This window comes from Diadema antillarum, unplaced genomic scaffold (assembly GCF_040938485.1).
Source record: "Diadema antillarum isolate AM-2024a unplaced genomic scaffold, OU_Dant_1.0 seq00000593_RagTag, whole genome shotgun sequence".
In the NCBI taxonomy this organism is placed as follows: domain Eukaryota; kingdom Metazoa; phylum Echinodermata; class Echinoidea; order Diadematoida; family Diadematidae; genus Diadema; species Diadema antillarum.
Window position 1 is genome coordinate 556889 of NW_027271524.1, and position 15252 is coordinate 572140.

The window sequence follows — 15252 nt, forward strand, 5'->3', positions numbered from 1 at the left end:
AGTCACCCTCACTCGATATGTGCAATTGAAAGGCAAAGACTGAGGGTCGCGTGTCCAGGCTGAAGGCTTTGATTCATGTTACAACTCTCTGCCGTTCAAAAGATAAAATTTAGAATGATAGCGCGTTTCGAGATGTGATTCAACAGTCTACAAGTCACATGATTTTTTTTTTTTTGCCTATCGTTGGAACCATTTCATTTTTATACTAAGATATATTCACTATACATTTATACTAAGATATATTCACTTTACTTTTATACTAAGATATATTAACTTTACATTTATACTAAGATATATTCACTTTACTTTTATACTATATCCACTTTACTGGTGAAGTATTATATTCGCAATTGTGGGTTCACTTTCCGTCTGATATCATTGCCTGATGGACAATATCTAACTTTATTTTTTTATGAGTCCAGACAGGTAATGATATAAACATACTTAGCTATATCCCGGTTGTGGTTGACTCCCTTTGAAAACCAGACTTCGGTATGTGGGTGTATTGCGTGGATGTGTAGTGTGGGCGTGTGTGTGGGTGTGTCAGTGTGAATACCTCTCAAGTGTACAGAGAAGTAATGGTGATATGAGGCTACAGTTTAGAGATGATGGTCAGTAATGAACCTCCGGAGATCCCTGACACTCATCAGATGATTTTAATAGTACAAGGTCTGCGTCCCATAGACTAATCGGATTGCTCTTCATCCCGCCCTCATCGTCGGGCCAGCCTCTCATCTCTCCACGTTCTCCTGCCATCATTTCCGGTTCGTAACGAAGCGCGGTACATGGATAGGCCGAGCTACGGGACGTGTTCACACTGACAATGAAGGCATATTGTGCGCTTGTCTTCAGTGCAGCACGGAATTGGAAATCAAAGAATGATATGATATCTTTCATATATGCTTATAAAACCTTTCTTCCTCTTACTACATTATTATTTATACACATTACGGTATATCAAAGCTGAGAGAGAAAGAGATTTTAGAAAACAATACAATAGTACGCAATATCTATGACGTAATCATCAATCCTATATTACCATTAAGATTGAGCTCAAACCATGAAGGACATCAATGTTCATTTCGGCTTCTATAAAGAAATTAGCGGTTCGCAAAGGGAAATGCGCTGGGATTAACACTTTGCTATACCCTCCACAAATATGTACATAAAGAGGAATATCCTGACAGTGAGACCTTGCAACTAAATTCATACATATTTCATGTTATGACTGTTTCTTAAGATGGCAGGGAAATGTCATGAGAAGCACCTTTGGAAATCATTTATCCTCTTTTTTTTTTCAATTTATTTCTCGACCATTATGTAACGTCGGATTTTAACCAGTCGTGGACAGAGCCGAAGTGGTTCCCTCGTTTTCGTGATGGCGGTCTTCTTAGCGCTGATAGGAAGAGAGAGACCGCCCCATCGTGATAACAAGTGCTTATTGCCCATCGCCTTCATTCTATTAGCCCCAGGGAGAGAGCGTAATTTGAGGTAAACGAGTGGGCGTTTGCTTCTCCTCTCTGCTGATATTCGTCCCCCTCCTCTCCCTCGGACATCCCCCTCCCCCTTCCCCCTCCATTTTATTTTTTTTTCAACTTCCAGCAAGCCGAGTCAGTTTCGCCGAGTATACGATGCACTCAATAAAGATTGCACGGCGCTATCAGACGTTTTCGAGGGTCATCAATGAAAAACAGACGAGGAGAAGTTTGATATCCGACTTAATCAGCCTGAAATCGGAAATTGACAATAATGATTAGCATACATTTTGGGAAAGGTGGACAATTTTGGGAAAATTTGGAAATGTCTGTTTGATGTGGCTAGATATAGGTGAATACATATTGATTTGGAAGGCACCTTAATCAGAAACCCGTGAGTTTCCAATAAGTAGTAACGTTTTTACAGAAAAAAACAGAAAAACAAACAAACGTTCAAATTTTACCTGCTGACGTACGTATACGCCGGGGTCGATAGTTCATTCGCGCTTGGTTGAAAAACTTACGCACAGACACACAATTTCTCTGTGACAATAAAACTGTGTTCTTGGAATTTCGTGTCAACATTGTTTGTTGCATGATAGATTATTTGGAAGAAAAAATATATGGGAAGTGATACCTGCCAACTCTTCCGCAGTATTGGTGGGGGTACTAAAACGAAGTGTATACAAGACAAAAAGAAAATATATACAGACATACATACTCACACACGGCACAAACAAGCATTCGTGAGTCCATAAAACGAAAGCGGTGTGTAAGGAACGTGATTTATGGGATGGGTGCCGTCCTTGTTATCAATAAACAATCTCCTTTCTGTTTTTTTTTTACATCCGGGCATTATGATGAGTTATGGAAGCTATCAAGAGGAATGCTCCTCTAAACTTTGCAGATTCTGATACCTCCAGTTATTTCGGTGTCATCAGTAACATCCTGGAAAATTGGCCTAGATTTATCGCCTTTCGGCTTATATGTCATGACGTGAAGAAAAAATGGGAAGGAAAGAGGGGTAAATGGAGAGGAGGTGAATATATCAAGAAGTAATGCAATGAAATCATTTGGATATCGGAGGTGGGGCCGAATGTCACTGCCAAACTTATATACTCTTTCATATTTCACAAGAGGTTTCTCATATCTGAAGAATAAATCTTCATCAAAAGACGCTGGAAACCTCAAACCCCATCCACCAACCAAAACTGTAACATCCCTTTAAGTTCATGATTTTTTTGTAGTTTAATGCGCATTCTTCACATACCTTCTTGAGCAGAAAGCCAAGTTGGACAAGACGAAAACTCAATAGAGCTACAAAAAGTGTTCAAAAGACGACATTTGTATTTGGTTTCACTAGCTTCAGAATTTGACAGTATTACCCTTTCGGAAAACGTCAATAGACATATCAGTAGATTTATTTTTAAGTCGCACTTGAAAATTTAAGATGACTTGACGTTAAGTAGTAACATTGCATTTGAAGTAAAATACTTACTTGTATGTATATATAGTGTATATATATATATATATATATATATATATATATATATATAATACATATCATATATCTCCCTCTCTGTAGAGAGTTTATGAATATTTTCTCTACAATTCTTACCGTCATCCGAGATTCTATACCACTCACCAAATGAAGTAGAGCGAGTAACCTTCCACAATGTAACACTTAGTAGTGTCGAGTAGAGGGTAATTATGTAGGGTAGAAAGCGCTCATCCTGAGTGAAATTAATTCCTGAAAGTTTACGAATGGGCTAATGGTTTGATTTAAAGGTACTAGCCCACATTTGCAAACCCACGAAAATCAAAACTGCATAAAACAGGTCCAATATGACTTCAAGTACAAGTTATAACAGTAACATACCTCACCTGTTGCTCTTTGTCTATACCATTCGATAAAAGAGAGAAAATCATCGTTTTAAAATCAATTTTCAAACCGGGTCAACCCGACCCAAAATCGAATTACGAGCGCGGGCTAGCTACGTACATTAACTTACACAATAAACTATGTATCGCATGCATGTAGTACGTGCGTGGACCGGAGCTAGCGAGCGTTTTTATACGCATGCATACGGTGCATTTTCATTTATTTTTATGAAAGTAATGGACTAATTGGAACGAAATTTTGCACAGGTGTTACTGCAATCATACCCAAACTCCATGCTAACTATGAGAACAATTGCTGCAGGTTTACAAATGTGGGCTAATACCTTTATTGCCTGAAATATTTTTGCTAAGGCTACTTAAGATGAAACGCAAGCATTCACACGTATAGCAATCGACGTGCGTACGTCACGATGACGGGCTATCAGATGAAGATATGAACTTGTTGATCTGGAGTTGAAGGGGAAGAAACTTACACAATAATGCAGCAATGCATTTGACACTTGTATCAAAAGCTAAAGATGAGATAGTTGGCGGGGGGGGGGGGGGAGTTGATTTTCAGATTGACCTGTAAATATGTGTATGTTTGTATGTATGTATACCCGGTGTCCCAAAAAAAGCGGAACGGTGGATTTTCAGTACCTTGTGTTCTAAAAATGATATATTTTTGACATCATTAGAAAGACCATCTTCCGCAAAAAACAATGATACCAAAATCATGAAATTTGGTGCAGTACTTTTTATTCTACGCCAATTTCTAAAAATGCAGTCATTTTTAAATTTCGCCGCATTTTTCAGTGTGTGTGTGTGTGTGTGTGTGTGTGTGTGTGTGTTTGTGTGTGCGCCCAATGTGACAGCTGTATCTTTTGTTGACATGGATCAACGAACTTTCACAATTCACCTTATGGAACACGTGTCGCACCAAAATTATTATCTCATACGTCGCAAAAATCTAGCGAAATTTGAAAATGACTGCATTTACAGAAATTGGCGTAGAATAAAAAGTACTGAACCAAATTCAATGATTTTGGTATCCGTGTCTTTTGGGGAAGATGTTCTTTCTAATGATGTCAAAGAATACATCACTTTTAGAACGCAAGGTACTGAAAATCCACCGTTCCGCTTTTTTGAGACACCCGGTATATGTATGTTTATATTATTATATCTACTAGTACAACATAAACACAAACAACCGTTGACAAAATTTCAAATTAACATTTGATACCTTAGAAGCAGATTAAAGGGGAAGGCTAGTAACTGATCAGTGGGAATCAGTGGAAATGCTGGGAGATGATTGTTCCAATCCTTATGGGATTCATTCAAGAGTTCATTGTATATCTATTGTTGTGTGAAAATGATTTTCTTCAGAATGGTCTCATATTCAAGTAATGTGCAGCTTAATGCTTCCAGGTTAGCGTCCCTGGTCAGTGACGGAGCATTAATCTGCACATTACTTGAATACGAGACCGTTCTGAAGCAAATCATTTTCACACAACAATAGATATACAATGAACTCTTGAATGAATCCCATAAGGATTGGAACAATCATCTCCTAGCATTTCCACTGATTCCCACTGATCAGTTACTAGCCTTCCCCTTTAAGCCAAACATTTAGGAAATTAATGCAACTGAGCACAGTTGCTTCAGTAAAAACTGCACATTTGTCATATTATAATGTACTCTATTAATTTCGAATTTCAACTCATGTGTGAATATGACATTCGGACGGCAGGAAACTAAAGGTTTGTATGCGTACCAATGGATTAATCCCAAGTACTAGTATCGTGAAGTACCGCCAATTGAGTGTCACTGTAAGGTATCATGTATTTACATTTCTTGGCAAACCAAAGTTTTCTTTTGCCACCGAGTATTAATAATACGTTACCATACGTACCCATGCAACCAGAGTCCTTGTCACAGAGACAACATGCTTGAACCCCTTGAGAGCTTATACAACAAAAAACCTTTTAAAAGGAATGAAAAGTGCCAATATGATGTATTTGAGTTTGAACTTGACAGTCTTACATTAATACGATTTCCCGGTCGAAATGGTTGATATCAAATTGAGATGATCATCAAGGCTAGCGGTTTAAGTGAACAAAAGAACATGAAGGGAACGTTGCATTGCAATATAATAGGGGGAAATTAGATTTGATACGAATGTAAACGGGCAAGCTCGACGACTGCTGACGTAGTAAACGACCGAGCGAGACCAGCATCTTGTACTCCCGCGCGGATAGAATGAATGAGCGTAGATCGAGCGTCTTCCGTAAACTGTGATTGGCCAGGCGATACATGCTATGATGTTACGCGCCATATCGCGCCGTCCTGATTGGTGCACGCCCCTCACTTTTTGAGGGCGTCATCTAGGCAGGGAAGCGAATACAGTCATTTTCGGGTAATTGCTTAAGACTTCTGACACGACTGAGTGGAGGTCTTTTTAGCGGAGCGGATAACACGAGACGGAAAGAAATACAAATTCGCCACGATTTGGAGAGGTTTGGCAAGTGTTGGTGGTATACATCCCCTTTTCTGTCTGTCTCTCTTTCTCTGTCGGCTCGAGAAATTGTGAAACACTGACGAATAAGACGTAACCTGGAGGGGGAAGCGCCTTCAGCACGAGGGGAGCAGTAGAGGCAGAAATTTAGCTGAGGGTCAGTGGAGCCAGTTCTGATCTGGTAAGAACTAGCTGTAAGTTGTTTTTTTTTTCTGCACTTCAAGGCGCTCCGGCTTAAACGCCGTGTATGTCGTACGAGCATGATCGTTGCTGTCTTGCTTTGTCTACCAGAAGTTGCCCTATAGACTACAAAATTTGGCTCAGAATTCGACAATGATTTCTCGTATTACAATGAGTTTAGTGTAATTATATGTATATATGACGTATATATATATATATATATATATATATATATACACTACACTTTGGTTGACAGCAACAGTCTGTATGAATATATTCAAATGAATAGAGTCAGTTATGCAAAATGACCCATTTGTACAGATATTAAAGTTACACTTTAGAGTGTACGAACCCATTTAAAGTCAAATGTCATAAACGCCTAATGTCATTATTTTTCTACTTGCTGCGTGTGTATACACGAATTTCATATATTTGTTTATTAGGCCTATATACACGTTTGTGTATGTGTATTTGTCTTTGTGAGGGGAAAAAGAGAGATTAAGAAAAGTAGAAAAAAAAACAAACAAACGCGAAGCAGACTAAAGTCAAGAATTAAGAAGGGAAATGTCATTCGCCGTTTCATTACATTGAGAAAATGTCTATGCATGGACGGAAATAAGAGTGATTTTTTTTTCCGGTTTAAAGTAAATGCACTTTGGCGTTGATCATGTTAACGACATTCGCAAAGATGGGAAATGAGAAAATAGCTTTTTTAAGTGGGTTATTATGAGCTGATGAGCATGTAATAATGTATCCTGTCTGATACTTCTGTCTCTCTCTGGATGAGGTTATTACGCATCTCTTCTATTCAGTTCCTTTGTAACTAACATGCAGCCCCTTTGCAATTCCCTCCATTTGTCTGTTGACTCTTGAGTTTATTATCTTCTGCCATTATTGTTTAAAACACTAAACACCTTGCAAACGCACATGATGTGCTTTCATCTGTTCAAACGTATCGTAGATAAGTCGGTGGTAAGCCCTACATTGGTGATTTTGTTCTTGTTGGCGACCAACAAAAGCGATATTTCAGTTTGAATCTATACAGTGAAACTTGATGAGTAGAATACGTCAGAGGTTTATCGCATGGCTAGCGTTCACAGGAATTTGGAAGTGCAATGACAGATGTAGCTTATGCTGCTTAGGTGTTTACTTTGGTTCATTATCCCGATTGTCAAGATTGAGAAAGGTATGTAGTCACTGAACTATTTGCACTGTTTGTCTCATTCTTCTGGTGATACTGAAGCGATATTAATATAATATAATATAATATAATATAATATAATATAATATAATATAATATAATACAATGTAATATATATATATATATATATATATATGTGACCCTGCACCTCAAAACAAACAAAAGGTCGCCAGACATGAATTTTTAGTTAAGACCATATTCTGAAAGAGCAGACTTTAAGCTTTAAGATTATGTATAACTCAAATCATATGGACTCTTCTAACCTATCTAAATATTGGAAAGAAAGCACAACCTCAGGAAAAGTGTGTACTGAGAAAAGAGGCTCTGAAGTACAGTGTCTATTCAAGCGCTTAATCTTTACCAGACCGTGCTGGCTGTGCGATGAATTGGACAAAAAATAGGAAGTAAACCACCAGAGTAACAACAATGAAGGAATTATCTGATTGAACTGAAATTAGGAATGCCTCATTAACACATTCTGTCCATAATTAATGCCAACTTTCAAAGCAGTAGTACTATCTTTTCAAAAGTTATTAGAGTTGAAAATGAAGAGTGTGGACAAGGTTTTTCAGAAATGAAAAAGGGATTCTAAAGACACACCTAATCACACTATTCTTCCAAAAATGTTCGAGATAAACTGCTAAAAAACACACTTTCCTGCCCGTTTTATGATACCAAATTTTAGCATAATGTAAAAGAAGACTCGCTCTTTCAGAAAATATGAAAAAGTCAAGTTCGGCTAGGTTGACCCATTTCACTTATTTTCAGACCTCACGCGAAATCAGTGTGTGCGACTTTATGTTCGTTTTGAGGTGCACGGTCACATATATGTATATATGTGTGTGTGTGTGTGTGTGTGTGTGTGTGTGAGTGTGTATATGTGTGTGTGTTTTTCTTGCAAGCAAAATTGTAGGTATCTTTGATTGAAATACCTACGTTGTATACACCATTGATTATTTTTCTTAGCAAAGATGAGTAATCGGTAATGTGATCCATTCCTCTGTGATTGAGGGTGTTGGAAGCATGTAATGTTTGCTGTCAGTTAAAAAAAACGTAACAATGGTTGCACTGATGATGATCCTGATAGTGTCAACCATAACATGAGTTTCACTGGGCCTATCCATTCATCTGTAATTTCATCTAAACATTTAATTTCTACAATGTACTAGTATAGCACTTTGTTTATCTATCCATAATATCCCGAGATGAGTTAGTTACTAATCATATCACTATGCTCCTTTTCCTTTTCTACAGTCCTTTCCCCTCCCCCACCCCTTTCCTTTTCTGTTTCTCTCAATTACCACGTTTCTATGATCTTCTGTCACGCTTATGTGGTTCCCATATTCCGGTCTAGCATGTTTTGCCTGCCGGAGCGAACCGCTGCCAAATAAAAACATTAGGAGGTGGCAAAATACACCCCGAGTGTCCGACACCCGTTCAAATTTATATCGTCCACGCCACACCTCGCTCTCCTCACGCCCGCTGTCCCGGTACAACTGTCCCTTAAGCAATGCACATCACGCATAGGCGTCTCCCCGACGGATCGCTTCCATCCACACTTCAACACCGGTCTGCCTGATTGAAGGCTCTTTTTTTTTTTTTTTTTTTTTTTTTTGGGGGGGGGGGGCAATGCATTTCCATTATGTATTTCGTAGTATGGCATATTTATTTTTCTTTTTTGGATAGGAATATCGACACAGCGAGGGAGAAAATAGATTAAGTGTGATGGAGAGATTGAGAAAGCGGAGAGCGGCTAATATTTCTCTTTTCTCCGCCAGTAGCATTTCGAGGGCGAAACATTCAGAAATGGGCCAAATTCGTCGAGGGAGTTGTTGGGTTTTGATTTATGTTGCGTATCCACTGGATATGCGCTTATCTTTACTTCACACTTGAACAAAAGTACCATGCCCTAGTTGAGACTTGTTCCATATCTGTAGTTCGCGTGTGTCATCTTCACTAGGAGATACCAATAAGGGGTGTCAGGGGTCAATGCTAATTCCTTTAGGACGCTCTCGATCCTGGACATGTCCGTTCCACGCATCATCCCTTTTCTCCCAATTTTAACTGAAATCCTTTCACTCACAATCTCAATCATACCAACAGAAAGATGCTATAGCTACATGCCTTCATGAAACGTGCAGCCATCTTAATTCTGTGAAACATGATCATGATGACTGTGCCGTCCTGTAGGAAATTGTGCCATGGCAAAGTGGTCGTGACAAGGATGTGTTAGAAGCGAAATTTTGTGACCGTACTTCACAAAAACAACAAAAAGTAGCACTCTACTATTTTACGTGATGACACAAAATAGGTGAAATGGGTCAACCTAGTCAATCTTAAGTTTTCATATTTCCTGAAAGAGCAATTTTTCTTTTACATAGTTCTGAAGTTTGGAATCATAAAACGAACGGGAAATTGCGCTTTCTGCACTTTTTCGAGAACACTTTTTTTTTTTTGGAGAGAGTATATGTCATTACGTATGCCTTAGAGGCAATTTTTTCAAATTTTACAAGCCCTTTACACACTCTTCTCTTCTAACTCTAAAAGCTTTTTAAAGGATGAAGTTACTGCTTTGAAACTTAGTGTTAGACATGGATAGGATGTGCTGATAGTGTGCGCAAATGAATACAATGTAATCCCTTCATTGTGGTCGCTATCAAGTTTTACATACTATTTTTGTCCCATTCATTGCACATATACAGAGCTCAGCATTCTGAGATAAAGCACTTGAGTGGACCAAAAACCTCAAAGTCTCTTTTCTCAGTAAACACTTTTCCAGAGTATGTACCGCCTTTCCATTATTTGCATAGGCTAGGTAAGTCCATTAATGTATTGAGTCATACATCATTTTAGAGCATGCCCTTTTAGGATGACTTCAACTGAAAATTCGTGTTTGGCGGCTTTTGGTGGTTATGAAGCAAGGTCACAATTCATGATAAGGTAAAACGTCTTACCTTCCCTTTGAAAGAGACAGAAGTTAAGAAATTGTATGTTGTCTGGTTGAAAATCGTATTCATTCACGAAAAGGGAATCGTCATAAATAAGACTTGTATAAGTCTTAACGTTAGACGTATGGTAGGAGGCCGTTCTCGATTACTGATAGAGTTTGGTTAAAGAATGATAAATCGGCTATTATGACTATAAATAGATTTGATTAAGATTCTATCTGTCAAGATCAAGAGGAAATATTTTCTTGGTAGAATGATTCCAAAACAATGAAAGATATATATGCATTAAAGTGTGTGTGTGTGTGTGTGTGTGTGTGTGTGTGTGCGTCTGTGTGTATGTGCATGTTGCTATGGGGGATATTGTACATTTTCATAAAAATCAGGATGTCATGTCGTGACTGTCTCTCTCTGGAAATGTATCACACTTTCCTGGATAATTATTAATCTTAATGATCTAATTTAAGCGCGTTCTTTAAATATTGAACAACGGTTCGTTTTTAATCACATGATTGAACGAGTAAAGTACTAATATTAGATGGAAAGTAGAAATAAAGATGTAAATTATATTTTTACGAGACCCGTAATGTTGCACCAGAGTAGTTATGTTGCCTTTGTTTTTCTATACAATGCTCTAGCATTTCTGTGATATAGGGTCGTTTTTACTACTTTTTTTTTGCGACGTAGAAGTCGTTGCGGAAAAATCGATGAATCAATACTTTTTACGTTAATTTTTTCCTGTGCTCGTCAGTGATTCGGGGTGATACATCATCTCTCGAAATATTTCAAAATCTATCGATAACCTGCCCGCCCCCTGCCCGCCCTCACTCTTTACAACATTGAATGCCACAGGTGATTTTCTTCTTCTTCTTCTTCTTTAATGAACGATGCTGGGGAGAAAACCAGATGGAAAAGAATCATGACAGGGGCACAATGACCCCACCATTATACCAGGGTAGACAGGTGTTCGGTCAATGGAGTATGATCCTAACCTCGAGTGATTAATGACGCACATACATCGTCAGTCTTCAGCGCTCTGTGAGTTAAGACAGATGCATGGAACGCGTAGACACTCGAACAAATAAGAAACTCGTCTTACAGCAGGAAAATTGATCCCCCCCCCCCCACCACCACCACCACATACTCTTTTAACGGTTTGGAACAAGAAAAAACAAACGATTAGGGACGGTCCCAATTCAAAGAAGTATAACGAAAAAGCAAAACGAAACAAAACTTATATTGCTGTGAGCGATGATAATGATACAGCCTCAATATATTATATTGTCCTACATTCCAGTGTGTTTACAATCTACATTCGCAATTTGTGCTTGATCGCAAAAGGACATTTGGAGTTTAGCTAATTAGAATAATTAAGTAATGCCAGTTTGCACGTATCTGCCAATCTCCCATACATAGATGGGGGACACAGTGCCGCTAGCATAGTATTTTAAGAAAAACAAAACATTCAGAAGGCCATACAACCACGAACATACCAAAAAAAAAAAAAAGATAATTAAGGAGCATGACAAATTTAACACTGTAGCATACTGCCATTGCTACCCCGAACATTATTGTTAAATAAATGTATGTAGGTTAACTTGGGGTTCACAGTAGTGTAGGTGATACCCAAAACATAATTAAACGCCTCTGTTTCCGGTCACATCCATGGGGCCGGAAATGCGGACTAGAGGAGTGCTTCTTGATACTTCGTTCCTGATGGGGCGACAACGGTAATATCCCCCCTACCCCTCCTCCCCTCTCCCCACCCCTGATGCTTATGGTGAGCGGTGCATCATTTTTGCCTGAACATCAAGATTATACGCTCTGGTACTGAAACTGTTAGAAGGAAAACTTCAAACTTTTTTTTAATCATGACTCAGATTCAGAGTGTCTAAAATTGACAGCACAATAGACATCAAGCCACAAAAAGGAAGCAAACTTGGTTACTTGCAGACCAGAGAAGGGGCGTCCTTTTTAGTTCATACCTTGTTTAAATTGTCTGTCACGTGTGTTACGTAATATATTTCGTAGTTAAAACACAGCATGATTCAAATTAAGGTCAAAGTTTTGTCTCATTTTTTAAAGATGGCTGCATGAGGAACACTCATGCCTAAAGCGTTACCCACGTTTCGCAATCCGTGGTAAAATCATTTCGAAAGGGATAATCATAATTGTCATAACTGATTGCCAGTGTCCTCTATGGCGCCATGGACAAAAAAACAAACAAAACAAAAACAAAAAAAAAAAACACAGAAAGAAAACTAAGAGCCCTCAGTATTATCAAAAATAGCATGTAATGTATATAGCTTATCGGGTACTGTGTAGTTATCAACGTTGTCTTCTATGCCAGACACATGTTACTGAGAAACAACCTAAATCCTATGCATTCAACAAAACATCCCTTCTGTTGTTGCAGTTGATAGAATACCTTGCTCCGTTTGAATCAATTTGCGGCTCACATGACGTCGGGAGTTTTGTTTTCTGCTCAAGCAAGTTGACTTGGGATCACGCAGTACACATTATTCGAAACACAGAGGGAAAGGAAGCTTCTAGTTGGCCGCATTCCAAATGATTTTCGTTTGGAAATGGAAATATTGAATTTCGCTGCGGGGTCTCGGTGTCGGAAGCCGCCGGCTCTGCGGGTGGGCTGAGCGCACACACTTCAGCAGCAGTGCCGAGAAAAAAAAAAGAAAAAAAATTAAAGCAATTCCAAGGCCAGAAACCGGAGCTCTATGGCCCGGCGGCGTAAAGAGCCCTTTAATATCGGTCCCTGCAAATTATTCTGTGGAGATACTCAGAATGCATAACAAGATGATGTCAAAATGTGCGGTAGTCATAACCAGCTATTATATACCCACTGCGCAGATCTTAACTGATTCTATTGCAATACGGCTCACACGTCGGTAACGTGGAACCAATTAAGAGATTGAACATCAACCACCAGTTGGCAGCTTCGCAAAACTGAATAATTCAATTCCCTAACGAAGAGAGAGAGAGAGAGAGAGAGAGAGAGAGAGAGAGAGAGAGAGAACGAATGTGCTTCTGTTCTGTATTGTTTTGTAATTTTTGTCAACCGTGGACTACGCACAAAGACGTAGTAATGTAATATCATCGAATGTTCAGAAATGATCTTACAGTGAGACGTGACCCTACGTGGGTTTTTTTTTTCTTCCCGCAAACACATATGAAAGAATTTTCATCGAAATTATTGGAGTTTTTTATTGATATAAATAAAAGGAGGCCCAGCGTGTATGTGTATACAGTGTGTGTATGTATGTGTCTGTGGATGTATTACTACTGTTCACGAATGTCCAAGAACATTGCTGCCGATTAATACGTTTCATGTATGCGCATGTATGTATGTGTGGAGGTGCATATACTAACGGTTTCGCGTGCGTATTCCTCATGAATGTCTCATGAGCACGAGCTACCCGAATGTGAGTTGGATATCAAGTCATAAGAAGCAATTTCTCTTTGAGATCATTTTCGTCGAAGGAAAACCTCATCTTAATTAGATTTTCAAGGCCTCTCTTAAATATATTGACACGCGGTAGAGTTGGGTACATCTGCCAAACATTCGCTTCATTTGATTGAACTTGAAAATCAGATCTCAATACATTGATCACTGAGAACGTAAAGATCAAATATATCTATAAGTGGAGATAAAAAAATATCGCCTGAAAGCTTACACTGAATGATGTGATTCTAAAATTAGCACTGCGTCTCTTCCTTGATAAGCCTGATAATGATTTGATAACGAATGACAGAGAAGACGTGTTTAGTATTAACACGCATGCAGATGCCTATATAAAACTCAGGTATAGTTTTCTGATCAATGCTGAACCTACTTACTATCATTTAGCGCTCAATGATCAAATTAGATACCACTTTAAAATCAATCTTCCTTTTGTGTGTGTGTGTGTGACTTTATTGAGGCAGCGCTCTATTTCATCATATTCAACAGTGAAACGATCTTGTTTATATATCAAATAGAGATACTTTACTCGTACTCACTACCAAGTATGAAAGCCAGGATCATCAGACAGCCAAGTTGACGGGTTATATGGGGCGTAAAGAGGATCTGCAATATCTGGATGTGCATGAAGAGACGTGGCGGTCACTAGGGAATGTTCACCTTGCCATTTACTGCTTGCTTACGGCTTCTAAATATGTTAAGCCCTACTCAAAGAAAAAAAAAAAGAAGAAGAAAGAAATCCATCAAAAAACAATTGTCGCTTTCTTCACTTTAGTATTAGTGCTCTCATGTGAGCTGACCCGACTTGCTAAAGTGCACTTAATTGGTCCCACCGCAAATAGAAATAAGTAGATGCATAGTTGAATTGAGGAAGGAAAAAAAAAAGAAAACGCTGTTTATGCTTTTAGCACGCTATCTTGAAGTGACATTAAAGCAACCCAATTACACTTTCCCAGAGGATGCAAAACACACGTATAGTGAGGCCAATGTACCCCTGGACAAGCGTATTTTATGACAGAATCATAGCTTGTAACTAAACCATCAGGATTCTACGAAGGCAGGGTGTTCTATTTCTTTGAAATTTGATAGGTGAGAAAAAGAATGATAAAAGGATGACTCTTTCTTCTGACTAAATAGTTCAGATTGTTTGGATTTTCTTCTTTTAAATCCTAAAACGTTAGATACGGAAAAGCGAAGCAACAGATCAACAGACCGAAGGAAAAAAAAGGAATATCCCTTTTCTGAAAGGAGAAAGTAAATCACGATGAAATTTGAAATGGTCACGTAAAAAAATGATCATTATTTTTATTCATATTCACGAAAATGTTTAATGCTGTGTGATTTCAACAGAAACAGAAGCGCAATCCCACACACAGACACATGAAATAAATTGTTCTGAAGGGGCAGCTTACACCATCTTCTTTCATTCTTCGTTTTTTTTTCTTCATGCAGAGGGAAATATTGTTTAATGGGTATTAGTGCACAGTGACATGACATAATTTACCCCGACAAACAACACTGATACATCTGTGTTGATGTTATTGTTGTTTCGCATTCAAAACCGAACAAATTACGATCTC

General features: G+C 38.5%; 1 protein-coding gene across 1 annotated transcript in view; it reads left to right on the forward strand.

The window, feature by feature from the left end:
- Positions 1-5475: 5475 nt before the first annotated feature.
- LOC139735718 (oxytocin-neurophysin 1-like) overlaps positions 5476-15252 on the forward strand; it is a 74646-nt gene continuing 64869 nt past the window's right edge. Inside the window, exon 1 of the mRNA XM_071646465.1 lies at positions 5476-6052. The gene's annotated coding sequence lies outside the window, so the exon portion shown is untranslated. The remainder of the gene's footprint in view (positions 6053-15252) is intronic.